This window comes from Manis pentadactyla, chromosome 12 (assembly GCF_030020395.1).
Source record: "Manis pentadactyla isolate mManPen7 chromosome 12, mManPen7.hap1, whole genome shotgun sequence".
NCBI lineage: Eukaryota > Metazoa > Chordata > Mammalia > Pholidota > Manidae > Manis > Manis pentadactyla.
The window spans coordinates 44,043,895-44,060,365 of record NC_080030.1 but is presented as its reverse complement, the minus strand read 5'-3'; the positions used below and the strand labels follow the sequence as shown (position 1 = coordinate 44,060,365).

Below are 16,471 nucleotides of genomic sequence, written 5' to 3'. Positions count from 1 at the left end.
AATATTATTTGCCACATGATTCTGTGGTAGCCCATGGACCACACATAATGAGTCCTGTGAACTTGTGAAGTCATTCCTTCTCCCTGACATCCTCGGTGCTGGGATCAGCCCATCACCCACCACACAGGACAGGAGAAAGCTCTCCCCATATTAATGTATGCTCTTGAGTTCCTGAACCAGTCTCACTTAGAAAAAGTTAAACACCCTTGGCATGCCTTGGGTTTGATCCCAAAAGACTTTCACTGTACTTTGTCAAGACATGTACTATATTTAAACATCTAAAAATATTATGAAGTTCAGTTTCTAGAAGATCATGGTATACCCCACTAATTTTAATTTTTTTGGACATTGCAACCGCACACAAGAAATGGATGGATGTACAAGAACCAATGAATGAAACTTGATTTTCTTTACTTGTTTTGTTTTGTTTTGTTTTGTTTTGTTTTCACCAGGGAAGTTTCAGGAGACAGTTTATGCTTCAGGTTTTTTTCTGGAAATGATTCCATTAAATACCTTGAAGACTTCCAGGATAACCAGATTCTTGAGCTACAGACCTAGAAGGAAACAAGCCACAACCCTCAAGAGGGCAGAGTTATTTTTAAGGTTCCTAAGGCTGAAGTATGAGAATTCTATAAAGGGAACATTGTGTTTGGTAGCCTATGGGAGATTGAATTATTGGCCCTACTTCTTTACCCTTTCCCATAATCTTCCCCAAGATCTGGTCTTTATTTAAAATTCTGCTATTTTGCTCATGATGGATTTTTCTCATTAATTTTGACTTTTAAAAATATTTCATTAAAATGTCATTTCTTTTGATTAAATATCTTGATGCCCCCTTAAGCTTGTCAGTAAACACAAGCCCTTACTCGCCTCAACGTGCTCAGCAAAGCCTTCAGCCTCTTCCATATGAGATTGCAGTTTCTCCATTAACCAGACAGAGAGTATTTGTCCTCCTCTTTAAGTTTAGTTTAGTGGCCATTTATTGGCCACTTGCTTTGGCCAATTAAATGAGACAGAAGCCATGGCATGTCACTTCCAAACCTAAGTCTTAAGAGGTCTTGCACTTTCACGTCTACCATCACCATGAGAAGAACTTGCCTGTGGTCCCAGAAGGAGATTCTATATGGAGCGAGAAGGGAACCTATGTGAGCAGAGGCAATCCAGTCAAGTCATATCAGCTGGGCCCATCTTAGATCAGACAACCTTCAGCCAAGACACAGACATGTGAACTAAATACTTACTGTTGAGATGTTGTGGTTGTTTGTTACACAGAAATGAACTGCACGTAGTAACAATTATTTTACCCTGGCTCTTTAGTGTGAGTTAATCCTATTAACCCTTGTCAGTAACTGGCTTCAGAATAGAAATGTCTAGGCTCATTGAAACCAACATAACATAGGAGAGATTTGCTGGAGTCTTAAAAGGATACTTATTTCTTTCTTCTGTAAGACGTACCAAGTCCACTCTCTTGTTTTCTTCCTTACTTCTTTGTCAACAAGAAAGCAGTGTAGCTCTGATAGCCAAGGGCAGCCATCCAAAGACCTCCAGGGCAACTAGTCTGAGAACACCAGTCAAGAGAGGAATACAGAGCTGCGACAGAAAAATAAAGTGAAAGGCTTGATCAAACCATGCTTGCAGTCTGACCTACCACCTCTAGATTTTCACTCATGTGGTTATGTACATGTCCATATAATTTAAGCCAGTCTGAGCTGAGCTTCTATTTCTTGCAGCTGAATGCATTCTTACTAGCCAATTCAGACCATATGACTGTTTTTAAACTCATTTTAGGACTCTCCATTTACATCATTTCAGGCTTAATAGGTGAGGTCACTGAGCAATCTATAATAAAGTCCATGAAGTTCATAGTCATTACTGAAATATCTGCTGCCTTCCCTCAGCCCTTCCTCCATAGAGAACATCACATGGCTTAACAACCTTCATTGCAGATGGCATCTCTCACTCCCTCAACATGGCCATATTTATTAAAATAACTTCTCACCTTAACCCATGCTATTGCCACTTTAAAATGGAAAAGAGAAGGAACTGATGAAACCAGTGATGTTGTTTTCATATGACAGAGTATGCATCATTTCACATGTCAGATGTGAAATTTGGAATGGGGAAGAAGACCCAGACAGGCACTGCAGACATTTACTGCTCAGGCCTCCACAAAAGGTACACTTCAAAGGGTCCAGGGGAGAGGAGAACTAGAGAGTGTCATGAGACAGCGGTCTGGGAGCTAAGAGTGAGTGCCACGACCTCCTTCCAGCCAGCAGGAAGCAGCTGACTACCTCGAGCTCTCTGACAGGCCAGCGTTGTGCTGAGACGCTTCCAGGGGCAGGCTGCTTACTCTTTGAAAGAAATTTTTCAGAAGCAGAAAGGAATATGAGGCACTTTAATGATTTCATCTCAAAATGATAATACAATAATTCATTTTATTATACAACACAGTAACTTCCTTTCAAAATGGTAACACAAAAATTCTATGTACAACCAAAGAGAATAGGAAAAAAAGGGAAAGAAATGGGATTTATTAAGGCTGGGAATGTTCCACCTCTATGCAGAATTTAATATTTATAAACTATATCCAATAACTATATTATGTTATTATAAACAGATTATCTTGTCCTTATTCTTTTATAAAACTCTTTCACATATGTCATTGCATTTGATTCTCACAACTGCCGTATGTAGGATGTACGACAAATATTCTCCTCATTCTTTATGGTCTTCCTACAAATGAGACCTATAGAGACAGAGCTAGCATTCAAGCCCAAGTCTTACATGGTCAGGGGTCTTTTCTACTAACCCAGACATATTTATTCTGCTGATGAGATATAGAAAATATCTCATTTTTCTCTTTTTAATATGTTTATTGAACTAGAAAAAATGATTACACTGGGTAAAATTCTCCACACATGGGAGCATGCAGTAGAGTCCCTGCATTCAGTGGATATTCCAAAAATAAAAGATAACTGACATATACTTGATCTTAATAAGAAACAGATTTCTTTAGAAAATTATAACCTTTATATTAGATTTTTCATTACTCCTCCATTTACTTGAAACTTGCCTACATGCTACTGAAAGATTGCATCGTGGGGGATAAAAAATTTTGTATCAAATATCAAAGGCCTTGAGGCCAAAGTCTCATAAGCTAGTAATTTCTCTCTCTCTTTTTAAATCAACTCAATATAAACTAATTTGGAATATATATTTTAAAGAAAACCAATCTGATCCCAAATAGCTCATGTATAAAATGAAAAAGAATAAAATTAAAAATCACACAACCATCCAAAATTTTTGCTGCTAAGAAAATTGCCACAGTCAGAATGGTTTGCTGATAAAAAACAAGTTGGGCTGGATTTAGTGAAGACTGAATCCTCCTCTCAACAGACATTGTTTGTGGCACAGCAAACAGTAAACATATCCATGGAAATTGAAAGTGAGATGCTCAATAAACCTGTTTTTAAATACTCAGAATATTTGGGCTCATGAAGACCAATCTTAGAAGATGTGTCAACTTTTCACATTTCCATACGGATAAAGTTCTCCAAAGAAGCGTTCTCTCCAGAGACCTAGGAAGTAGTATTCTGCACCCACCTACATGCATAATAATCATACCCTTTAAATGCCAGATGGAAGAATATTTCCTAGAGACTGCATCTGTGTTTCTTTAAAATGACTACTCCTTCCCCAGTAAGAACCTACAGTGTATAGACAGAATGAGACCTAAGGTGTCTGGCCTGCCAGCCTTCAAGTAGTTTCCAGGCTGGGGTAGTCAGTGTGGCCATGAACCTCCTGCCTTAGAATTACCTGGTGCTTATCAATAATACAGATCCTTGCGCCTCAACCCAGACCTTCTGAGTCAGAATCTCTGGGGCAGAACCTTAGAATCTGCATTTTAAAAAGCTCCCCTGATGATTCCTGTGAATTCTGAGTGCCACTGATCTCATAGCTACTGCGGGGCACACTATGCAACTCAGAGAAAGGGGCCCTGGCCCCGCAAGGGTGGGGTACAAACAATGGAGGGGATTGGACTGGTCAGGCAAAACATCTAAACAAATGCCGGACAGACAGAGGTTCTGATTGTAGTGAGTAATAAAGAAACAACCTTTTGACCACTGAGAGAGAAGTTAGCTCCCTGTCCAGCCCACACCTCTGATAACAACCAGAGAGGTGTAGACAGCACTGAGAGAACACCTGCTGGTCCTAAAGCAACATGACAGCTGCCCCTCCTCCAGCCACAGGGCAGGGAACAAACAGGTGCAGTATTGGCCACACAGTGCTGCTAAAACAAAAGCAGTGCATCTCTGCCCCAGTGGTGTGCTGGTTAATGTTTAACAATGGGCTCTCCAGGGAGGCTAAAACCCTACCTTAGAGCATTTGCCATTCAACGTGGTGTAAATACTCCCACCATAGCTAATTTCTGGCCATTTAGCATGATGTCACCAAATGTGGACTAGGAAAATAGGCACACAAGCGAGCTTTAGCACACACACACATTTCTCACATAAAGGTGCTCATCACTTTTATGTCATTTTGTCCTTCTCACACTCCTATATCTAAAAGAAATGTCCTTCCTGACCTATAATTGAACATATAACTATTCTTTGCTAATTATGCACTTTTAAGAATGTATCCATTTAATATAAAAGATTATTTTTCCCAACTTAAATAATAAGTTTGAGTCCAGAAAATGCTAATCGCAGTTACCCTATCTCCTTTTAATCAGATAAGGAAATTACCATATATCTGCATGGTAGACAGTATAATGTCCCTCACCAAAGATGTCCACATCTTAGTTCCTAGAACCTGTGAATATTTATTTTAAATCACATGGCAAAAGGGAATTAAGGTGAAAGATGGAACTGAGTTTGCTAATTATCTGATTGTAAAATAGGTTTTCCTGGATTACCTAGATGGGCCCAGTGCCATCACCAAAGCCCTTAAATGTGGAAGGGGCAGGCAGAATTCAGTATCAGAGCGACACGTATAACAAAGACTCAACAGGCCTTGCTGGTTTTGAAGATGGAGGAAGGGGCCTTGAGCCAAGGAAGGTGGACCCCACCCCCTCTAGAAGCTGGAAAAGCAAGACAATGGATCTTCCCCAGAGCCTCCAGAGAGGAATACAGGGCTCTGACCCCTTGAATTTAGCCTAGTGAGATCCTCCTTTGGACTTCTGACCTCCAGAATTTATTATTTAAAACAATGAATCTGTGTGGTTATAAGCCACTAAGTTTGTGGTAATTTTTGACAGCAGCAGTAGGAAATTAATACAGCCTGTTTTTCAAGAAAGAGTCAAAACAAAGCAAAAACAATGTATAACTAGAAAGCCATAAATGGCCCAAGAAGTGCTGACCACATTTGTCCTTAGTGCAGTCAGGGAAAGCCTGTCACACAGACACACACACACACTGACCGGAAGCAGTCCAACTCTCCAAGGAATAGATCAGACACTAAGCCTTCACTTTCTCTCAACTGTTCCCTCAGAGTAAGTGCTTTATTTCAACATTATGCCAAATGGATACCATAAAACAAGGTCCCCAGCCTGAAGTTAGTAATCTGCACCACACATCACAATGGCACTCAGCGCTGTGCTCCCTGACCAAAGGCAGGACATAGGACATTCAGGAATCTCCAGAGGAGTGGGGCAGCCTGTCTTAGAGATGCTTATTCACACAAGGGTGGAAGAGCCCTGAAGTGTAAAATATACTCTCTCATGAAGTCTCTAATTTGTTGCCTTTAAAACTTCTATGCGATGCAAAGAGGTCCATTAGTCAAACTTTCACATATTGCAAAGGAGGCGTAAGAGAAAGGAAGCGAGTGGCCCAAAAGCACCCCTTGAGTTCCCTGGCATCAGAACCAAGACTCACATCCTGGGCCCTCCTCTGAACTCTGTTTTCTCCACTGCAGCCCATGAGTTGGGTTTTGTGAAAGAAGAGGAGGTAAGCCTTCATTCTATAGTCAGGAATCAAAGAATAGATACTGACTGTTTTTGAAAAATAAGTATAAATTATATAGGAGTCCATAAGATGGGGTAGACCCCAAGCCCACTGCCCCCTTTGGCCTCCTTGCCAAACCTCTTTCTCAATCTTCCCCAAGAAGAGGAAACACTAAGAACTAAGATAGCTCTCAAATGCAAATATTGACCAGGTCACAATTGTTCTTGGGAGGGAACATGAAAATGTCAGGCACAGTTCCATTCCATTATGTTTTCCTACGAACTGCCTCATCGGGACCGGCCAGGGCAACTCTCCTTTGCGTGCACACTCCAGTCATGGTTATCCCATAGCTGGCCAGGTGATGGTAAATCCAAATGTGGGTTTGGGATGGGAGAAGAAAGGTGAGACAGAGGCCTGACCCGCCATGAGCGCCAGGTCAGACTTACCAGAGCTCTCCTCTGGAATGGGGTTGTGGGGTAAGAGGTCTTTCTGGGCACATGTTCGGCTAATAGTAAAGTAACACAGATTTTTGTTTGCTATATCCTTGTATGTAGCACTCCCTCCAACTGCCAAGAGAGAGGTGTTGCAGAAACCCATCTTTAGGAAGAATGAACTATTGCTACACAAAACATAGACAAGTCATCCTATAGACATTATGTTGACAGAAAGAAGCCAGACACAAAAAAGCACGTGCAGTATGTTTCCACGTATACAAAGATAGAGAACAGGCAAAACTAATCCATGGTGATTGACATCAGAATAGCAGGTACAGGGAAGAGCCAAGGGAGTGGACTGATATTGACAAAGAAGACATCCAAGGGAGCCTTCTAGCTGCTGAAAATGCGCTCCGTCTTGATCTGAGTGGTAGTTGCCCAGGTACATGCATATGAAAGACGTTTGTTGATCTGGGACTAAAAGCTCTGAATTCATTAAAACTAAATCCTTGTTCCCCACATGAAATATTAATATCAAATAGTTCTGTAAATGTAGCTACATTTCTATTTTTAGAGACTTGAAATCCTTAACATTAGAAATTTAAAAGCTGTATTTACTCTTGATTGGGTTGAGAAGTATTTTATTTAAGTCATGTTTAATTATAGTTCCCAACTTAAATTTTCTTTCTGATTAAATGGAGAGGCCCTGTTTCACCCACTTTTTTTGTTTGAGGAAAGGCCAGGCAAGAATTACATCTTTTAAAAGAGTTACCGCGTTTTGGTTCTTCCACATTTTTATCTATAGGAAGCCAAAATCTTTGCCAGCATTTGAGATTTTTCAGTGTCCCCCTTGCTGCATAATGGGAAATGAAGAGGCATATAAAAGTTGCTTCAGAGAGGTTCCTGTGGCCTAAAAAAATTTTTTTAATTGTCTTGTTGAAGAGTTTAGAGGAGATGCTATAAAATATGCATTTACTGGTATTGGAACAAATGAAAACACAGTATTTTAATTTTTAAAGACAAAAAGAGCTATTTTAAAAAGCATGTGGTTTTCATAGCATACTTTATACCAATGATTCTAAGACTTCTATTAAACAGAAAAACAAATTACAAGTCTGGCAACCACAAAGATGAAAAACGGAGAAATCTCCATAAGTGAAAGGGATTGCAACTGATAGTAAAGTGATGACAAAATACCATGGCCTATTGACAGCATTGTTAAAGCTCCAAATCATATTTAATGATAGCTAATGGATGTCTGGGGGTATGAGTGCCCCTGGATGTCTGACTGCTGATGAAAAAAGGAAAAAGAAAAATGAGGGATTGTGTCTCCTCCAGAGAACAGCTAGGTTAAACTGATGCAGCTAAGATGCAGAAGCTTCTAGGGTAAAATAACTTTTCTAATCAACTGCATGGTTCAAACCCAGCCTTCCCTTACAGGCACATCCCAGACTACTTTATCAGTCCATGGAGAATACATTCAGCATCCTCAGAGTAGCTCTAGGTCCAATTTTCAGGTATACCAGTTCAAGTCAGGACTCTTGTCTCTAAGCAGGTGGAACTCTGCTTGTCAAAGGCAACTTAAGCGAGGATCGAGTATCAGTTGAAGCTCAGCAAAATCCTTGTTCCTTGAAGAATGTAATATTTACCAGGAAATTATGAGCTAAGGAAACTAGGTCTAGCAGAAGGGTGTGGATGTTTAGGGGTATCTAAGCTTTTAGCAGAGAAATTTAGTATATGCATAAAGAAAGAAGATTATTAGACTCTGATGGCCATATTCATGTCCAAACATCAGAGTCAGCCAGTATAAGGGCTGCTTCTCTAGGTAAAAATTTCAAAGGCTAGAGTTGTCACCTGGCAAAATAAATTCTGGAGCTAATGGAGAGACCTTGAGAGGACTGTGTTCCTTGGTTGAATAAAAACCCTATTTCCTATTGGGGGAAAACAACAGGACATCAGGGAGAAGCAAATCCACATCACTATCCATCATTTTCATTAGGAACTGGTAGCTCCCACCACAAATATGTCCCATATATAAAAATTAAATCCAAGAGGAAAAAAACTTAAATATTTCAGACTTAATACTCTCTTAACTCTTCTTAAGCGTTAAATATTCGTGAAAGGAATATTCAACTGATCAAATTTTAATTATGTATTTCTCCCCAGAATTTAGACAAAGAACAAATGTCGAGAAGAGTTGATAATAATGTCTAATTTTCAGAGCTATTAAAACATTGTTATTTATTAGGAAAAAGCAATCAAGTTATAGTTGTTAAAGGAAAAAAAACAGATGCTTTTAATTAGAAATAAATGGGTAGGTGTTTCTGTATCAAAACTTGTTTTTACCTAAATTTAACAAATCCCTGTTACTGTCCAGACCCAGAAACCTCAATTTAATTTGGCCACCTACTACGCACAAAACATTATGTTGATGCTGCGCAGAAGCCAAGATCCACCAGTTACCACCCTTTAGGAATTCACAGCTGTGTGCAGGCGGGAGGTTCAGCAGGGAACTGGTTCAAGGAAGAAGTGCCATTGAGCCAAACCAAAGGATTGGTAGCATATCAACATATGGAGATTGACAGAATATTCCAAATGAATGGCCTTGACAAATTTTCCCCTAAATGGTGAAAAACAATCCCTCCTCTGCCCTGAAAATGCAGAGTAACTTAATAGGCTCCTTCCCTGCTGTAGCCCTGGGCATACAATTTCCCTAAAAGGAATTGCTCAAGGCGATTACGGGGCAGGCCAGGGGTGTTCTCCAGAGCACTGGGCAGGGGACACACCCTCTCGCAGAGCCATCTCTGTGGGCTGTCAGCTCGGCAGTCAGGTCTGGGGCACCAACCCCAACTCTTCTTGACTTTGGAAACCCGACAATCTGGCAGGGTTGTTTTCTTCTTTCCATGGCACATTCCCAGCCTGCCTCTTGCCAGCTTCAAGGGAGGATCAAGTGAATGTTTTTTAGTTTGTGCTGAAGGCGATACCTATTCTACATGCCCGCCCTGGGCATTCAGAAGTGTGATGGCAGGCAGCCCAGGGTTGCGTGGGCCCTGGGGCCCAGTGCAGCCGGCAGTAGTAGCTGGTCCAAGTCTCTTGAACGAGGAAGAAGGGCAAGACCATGCCTTGGTCTCCTTGGCAGGGCCTGGAGGCCTGGGAATTCCTTGGTCTCACAGTGAGGCAGGAATCGGGTGCTCTGCTTGGTGCAGGCACTCTTGGTCACCATCGGCGAGAAGAACAATCTCTACTGTAGAGGCAACTGTAGAAACAGGGGCTGCCCCCCCAGGGGATGCGTGCCAAGGTCCCCACAGAGGAGTTTTCGAAAACAAAGACTAAGTGAGAGTTATGACATTAATGGCCACTGATGACTAATATTTGCAACTAATAGAAGGAGGAAGGCATTCCTCATCAGAGGCCTAATAAAAAACAGTAACACTGGTGGGGAAGGGAGTTCCTCATCCCAGCATCATAACTGCTGAAGAAGCAAGGAACCAGGCAGCAGACAGGAAAGTAAGGAGTGAGCCTGCAAAGAGGGTGACAGGAATGCTGTTTGCATGGCAATCACATCCCCGTGACACAGCAAAAGCCACAGCAGAAAACGGCAGAGGCCAAGGGGAGCGCCTCAGGTATGAGTGGCACTGGCATCAGAAGAAGAACTTAGTGACTAAAGAGAACATGTGGGCTTTGCTGCAAAGCCTCCGTGGGGCCACCTGTCCAGTGATTGGCCAAGGCAGAGGGAGAGTTAGAGAGCCCAGTTGGTGGTACCTTGTTGTGACATGTGCAAACGGCTTGGGCATTTAGTGTATACTTATCTTTAGAGTTGCGTCATTTCTAAATCCAAGTTAGACCAAGTTAGTGAGTTGGAGCCTTCAAAAAAGGTGGGGCCGGGTAGAGAGTTTTGACTCATTTGAAATGATGCTGGAAAAATGCATTTTAAATGACAATCCTTTTTTTAAAACAGCAGTTTCCAAGATTTATAATTTTGTGGGTCTCTAATGGCGAAGACCCTACAAAGCAATTCCAGCTTTGCCAGCGTTCTCTTTTTAGAATGTTCCTGGAATTTGGTTGAGGTTAAGGATATTTCCATAATGTCAGTCTACACCTTAGAGGTTTTCCAACATCTGAACATCACCATTCCAGTGTCTGCTTCTCTTCTATTCTGCTGTGGTCTTTCTCAGCTTCCCACAATTGGAATAGTATTTCATATCCACAGGAATGGAAAGAATAACCAAGAACTCACTTTCCTCTTCTGTGGGTTATGTTTGTGTTTTTGTCCCTGCTTCCCTGAGCTCCTCAGTGCCCCTCCTCCCCCACTACTTACCCCTTCAGGCACTGTTCCATGCAGCATCGTTACTGAAAGTGAAGTTTTATGAAGAGGAACATACAGGGACTATAATGAGGGCTTCTGCCTAGCGGCTGTCGTCTCCAGAGCACTAATGCTGGAGTTGCAAGGCCCAGGGCTTAACGCTAACCCTCTAAGCCCCACACAAATGTCTCTTGTGGTTGACTATTGTCTATATAAGGTACAAACTCCTTAGCCTGGAATTCAAAGTTTTCCCAGCATGACACTGACCCGCATTGCTGCTCCTACCACAGTCCCCACATAAATTTTCTTCTCCAGCCAGCTGACAAGTTGCCCATGAGCAGCACATGCCCATCCCTGCTCTCTGTGCTCAGCTTGATGACAACCCTGGCATGTCCTTCTCTGCAGAGGTCTTATTGATCAGAGGCCCATTTCTGGGCTTTACAACAGGTAACCACACTCAGATGCTGGATGAGATTATGAACCCAAAAAACCATCTGATGCTAACTGAACATACAAAAGGGCAGTTGTCAAGTCCATGGGCAGAAAGGACATAGAAGGAAAAAGACTGACCTGTATGAAATCTAGAAAAAAGGAACCCAGTGTTGCCCAAGGAGCCACAAATTGTCCACATGTCTGCGTCATTCGAGAGGGCACCCTCACTGGTGCACACAAGCATTCTCATCTCTCATCCATCTGGCAGACTGTCCTCAGCAGAAACAAATATGCTAACATGTCACAATCTGGTCACCTCCCTGCTGAGACCACTCCAGTCTTTACCTTTGCTCAGATTTCAGGCTCACAAAGAATCTTTTGGTCCCATTTGGGTTCCTAGGTAGGTTTCCCTAAGAAAGAGAAGGGGTCACTACAGAGCATAAGTATTCCAAACCTACATCATCTAACAAATGGTACCCAGGTTTGTAGCCTGCACCTTCAACTCCTGTGAGTTTGTTTTGCAAGGACCCATTGCTGAGAATCTGGCCATCTCAAGGCACACAGACCAAGTCAAGTTTGTAAACCTTACAAGCTAAGAGCAGAACACAAATATGGTACCTCTTAGAGGCAATGCCTCCTGAAAGTCCTTTGTGGGAAGTCAGCCTGAATCCCTGGGACATCGTCCCACTGTCTCTCCAGTTGCCACACAACCTCGTCTTGCACCAGTCAGGGCCTGGTTAAGAGGGAGAACTCACACAAGGTATCTCCACAGAGAGAACTTAATATAGGGAATGGGGCACTAGATCTTGAAGAGCACCAGGGTTTCATGGCTACAACAGCAGAAGGTAGCTTCCACCACTAGGACTGGGGAATCAAAAGAAAGAAGTAGAAATTATTTAGATTTAGAAATTTGGAGTAATATTATGGGCTGAATTATGTCCTCACAAAAATTCATACATTGAAGTCCTAATCCCTAGTACCTCAGAATGTGACTATTTGTAGTAAAGGCCTTTAAAGTGGCAAAGTTGAAATAAGGCCATTAGGGTAGGCCCCATTCCAGTATCACTGGGGTCTTTATCAGAAGACGACATTTGGGTACAAAGGGTATAGATGGGCACAGAGGAAAGACTGTGTGACAACTCACAGGGAAGACAGCCATCTACAAGCCCAAGAGAGAGACCTCTAAAGAAACCAACCATACTGATACCTCAGTCTCAGTCTTCTGGCCTCCAGAACTGTGAGGAAATAAACGCCTGTTGTTTCAGCCACCCAGTGTGAAGGACTTTGTTATGGCTGCCCTAGAAGATCAGTACAAGTAGGGACTTCCTGCAAAGCTGGAACAACTAGAAGGGGGCACCTGCACTGGCACTGCTGTTTCTGAGGGAAAGGAAAGAGGATGGCACCATACAGCAAACGTAAGAGCATGCACGTATCCCTTTGTCCTGCAGGCCAAGTTCTCTCTGATGCCCCCTATTGGTAGAACCTAACAAGGATACATCAGTGAAAGGAGAAGGTGGTTTGCTGAGTCCCAGCTCCAGCATTGTGAAGCCGAAGGAGAATAGTTTGGAACTAAGACAGTAACTTAATAACTGACATCATATTGTAGACATCAATAGAGATAGTCATTCATTGTGTCTCTCCTCCACTGGAAAGGAAGCTCTAAGAGGATAAGGATTTTGTTTTGTTAATTGCTATGCTACTAATGTCTAGAACAGTCTCCTACAAATAGTAAAAACCCAATAAATACATGTCAAATGATTTAAGTGGGCTGGTATCATCACCCAAAACAAAAGGTGATATCAGAGGATATAGCAAAATATAATCTCCAAAGTATGTCAAAGTTAATGCATTAGTTAGGATTAGGTTGGCTTTAACTACTAGAAAAATCAACATGATAGTGACTTAAACAAAAAGGCACTCACTCACAGCAAAGGTCATCAGTCCAGGACTGATGTAGCCCTCCAAGCTGTTAAGGACCCAGGCCTCTTCTTTGTTGTATTCTTCCATCCTCAGTTTCATGTCATTGTTCATTATAGCTGCTCCAGCTCCAGCCATCATGTCAGCATTCCAGTCAGGAAGAAGAAAAGCAGGAAGTGCTGGCCTTTCTCCTTTAAGGGCACTTCTCAGAAATTGGTCACCCTTTCTCCTTTTATATTTAGTTATGTGGCCATGTACAGCTGGGGAAAATAATGTTCTGGGTGATCATATCTACCTAAAAATCATATCTCCTACTTAGTAAAGGAGAAGGTGAGAATGGATATGAGAAATAACTGGCATTGTCTGCCACTGTGAGCACTGAGAAATTCTTTTGTCACATACATAAAAGGAGAAAAATATGATTTGCTAAGCAGCCGTCCTCCATGTATGTATGCTAAGATGCTTTCATGTTATTATTTTAGAATGCTACACTAATTTCAGTTGCTTTGTCCAATGGAGGAATCTGGAAGTCAACATAGCTGACACCCTCTTACTTCCACATCCAGTTGTTCTTTGAGTCTCTATCTTGATCTGCCTCTATAAATGTAGTTAATGAAAATGATAGAAGTTTGCATGCACAGGATCCAATGCATGTGCTCTGGAGTCAGAAAACCTGGATTCAATACTAGGCCCCAGCACTTACTACCTATATAACCTTGAACAAATCACTTAACAGCTGTTTCCTCATTTGTAAAATGGGACTAATGATAGTGTTTATACCATAAGGCTGTGGTGGAGATTTTTGAGCACCAGCTAAGTGCTCAATACATGTTTCTTATTTTTATTATAATTATTCACTGAGAGTTCTAACTCCTGATATCTCTCAAGTACCCTTCCACCTCTCCATTTCCCATCTGCACACCTTTCATTCAGGCCCTTATCAGTTCTTGGCTGGATCAACACTCACAGGTCTATCTACTGGTCCTCCTACTTTTATCCTTAATCTCCTTCAATCTACTCTCCACTCACAGCCAGAGAGATCTTTAGGCTGCACATATCTGCATATGCCGTGCAGTTCCTTAAAATTCCTCATGATGCACTACCTGACCTTTTTGGCCTGGAGTGTTATTACTGCCACCTCCCTGCTGATAAAGCTTGCTTCAGTCCCAACAAAGCATTTACCCTTCTCACAGCACACTCTTTCTGACATGTTTTCTTTACCTGACTCTCTGTTAAATGAATCCTCACCTTTCATGATTAAACTCGAATGTCACTTCCTCCTGGAAACCTTCTTGACCTCTCCAGGTGCAAATGAAATAATATACAAAATAAGCCAAGAATTACAGGGTAACTTCTCAGTACCGGTAAATTTTTATCACTGCCATTTTACCTCTGTGCTTGCAGAATACATTATAATTTATTAGAGTACTATTAAATTCCTATAACTGTTCTCAAATGTCTGTTTTTGCCACCAGGCTTTCTTTTACCATGTACAAGAAGCTTTTTAGCCTGAGCACCTAGTACAATGCCTGGTACACAGTAACCACTGAGCAGATGCATGGATAATGGTCAGAAGGATGGAGGGATGGATGGATGGATGGATGGATGATGATTCTACTCTAAGGGGACCTAACATGAATTTAAGAAGAGGAATGGGAAAAAAGGCAGGAAAAACATCTCCCATGATGCTCTATCACTGGCAGGGTTTTAGAATGAGTGTAGAGCCACTAATGTCTGCCACCCAATCTGAATAAATAGAAAGATAACTGCAGTGATGTTTAATGTGGTGGGAACTTTAGGCAATACTCTTTTACTTTCTTATTTGTGTATCTCTGTATTCTTTGAGTTTTATTGTAAGCATGTGATTTTTCTTTTTAAAAAAATCCTGAGGAAACAAATATTGTATTCTGAGTAATAGAAATATGGATGATTCTTAATCTCTTTGTACTCTTTGTGGTTTCAAGGATTTTGTCTCTTCAAATAGCACTGGTTAAGGTAGTGGGCTCTGGAGTCTGACTGTCTGGGTTCAAATTCTGGGCATATCATTCTCTAGCTGTAGTTCCTGAGGCAAGTTACTTAACCTCTCAAAATCCTCAGAGTCCTCATAAAGAAAACAGATTTGTTCCTCCACGTAATATCGTTATGGTAAGTATCTGGCACAGAGTAAGTATTATTCTCCAGCATATGGTACATTGAGTCTTGAATACATGTGTTGAACTGAGCTGAGTTTTTTGGTTTTTTTATCCAAGGACAGAGTACATTTTTGTGGTACTTGTCCCAGGCCTCCTCTGGACGTCAGCCGTGATTTTGCTTTATCTCCATGAAGGTATTGGAAGCTCTTAGCCCAGAAGCATGTTGGCTGCCACTAGCTGAGAAGTAATTCTCCCTCTCTGAATGGCTGAAGGGGGAGACTCTAATGTGGGAAAAAGGGGAAAATGTTCACTTCTTCATCTCTGAAAATAAAATTTGCTGGTGCTGCTCTGAATGTACAGAGGATAATCTGTCACTGATTATAAAAACAAATCTTCCTTTCTGCATTTAAAATAAAATATATGTGTCTGCAATTTCTTCCATCTGGTTATCTGTAATTTCTAATTTCTTTATAATGAAATGTACTGCTTGTGCAATAAAAAGTTTTTTTTTTTTAAAGCACAGTACAGTAGTTGTTTCCAATTCTCATGGTTACAGAATGAGTCAATCTTTTTAATGTCAAATTTTTTTTCAGAGAGTGACCTAGTAGACGGAGCATGAGTCTGGGAGATAGAAACTTCCAAGTCCTTATCAGAGAGCAGAGAGTCCCTTGCTGTGTATCTTTTGCCATTCCTTTAACCTCTCTGAATCTTAGGTTCCTTATAAAGTAAATAAGGATGCTCTGGGTCACTGGAAATTTCAATTGGTTAGTGTTCACTAGATCTGTAAAGACTTAACACATTATTTTCACTTAAGATAGGTTGAGAATTGAGTCAGAGGCATAACACCTAAATAAAAACCGCTTTCATTAGTCTCTGCATTGTGAATATAAATGGTACATCCTTTGAGATACTGCGAACATTGGAGTTTTAATAGGCCAAAGCCTCACTGTTCAGAACCTGCTTTAGTCGACATGGAGAGAGAAGACTGGAAACATTCCGTGGTTTACTTTACTCATTTACCAAGCATTTAATAAGCAGACTATGAACACAACTCATTTGTAGTAAAGGTACCAGCCATTGCCTCCCCTTTACCCCATGTTAAATAATCTGATGTCCACACAGAGCCCCAGCATTGCTTCAAAACCCAACTTGCTCTTCAGCCACATTTGGCTGCACAGACAGGAAGAGCTGACCCACAATGAGCCGCCGAGCGAGTCAGATTCTGACTCCTATGAACAGAGACTGAGTAAAGGATCACTTACAACTTGGAGGTGGCCACCATGTTGGGCCATGTGCAAGCAGAAAGGG

At 41.4% G+C, this 16,471-nt stretch overlaps 1 long non-coding RNA gene across 2 annotated transcripts in view; it reads left to right on the top strand.

Annotated features, from left to right (window-relative positions):
• LOC118923280 (uncharacterized) overlaps positions 1-15,626 on the top strand; it is a 40,971-nt gene extending 25,345 nt beyond the window's left edge. Inside the window, exon 5 of one of the 2 annotated variants that reach the window (XR_005029150.2) lies at positions 15,286-15,626. This is a non-coding gene — a long non-coding RNA (uncharacterized LOC118923280). Of the gene's footprint in view, positions 1-15,280 lie in introns of both variants that reach the window. The other variant, XR_005029149.2, reaches the window with a different exon arrangement.
• Positions 15,627-16,471: the final 845 nt, after the last annotated feature.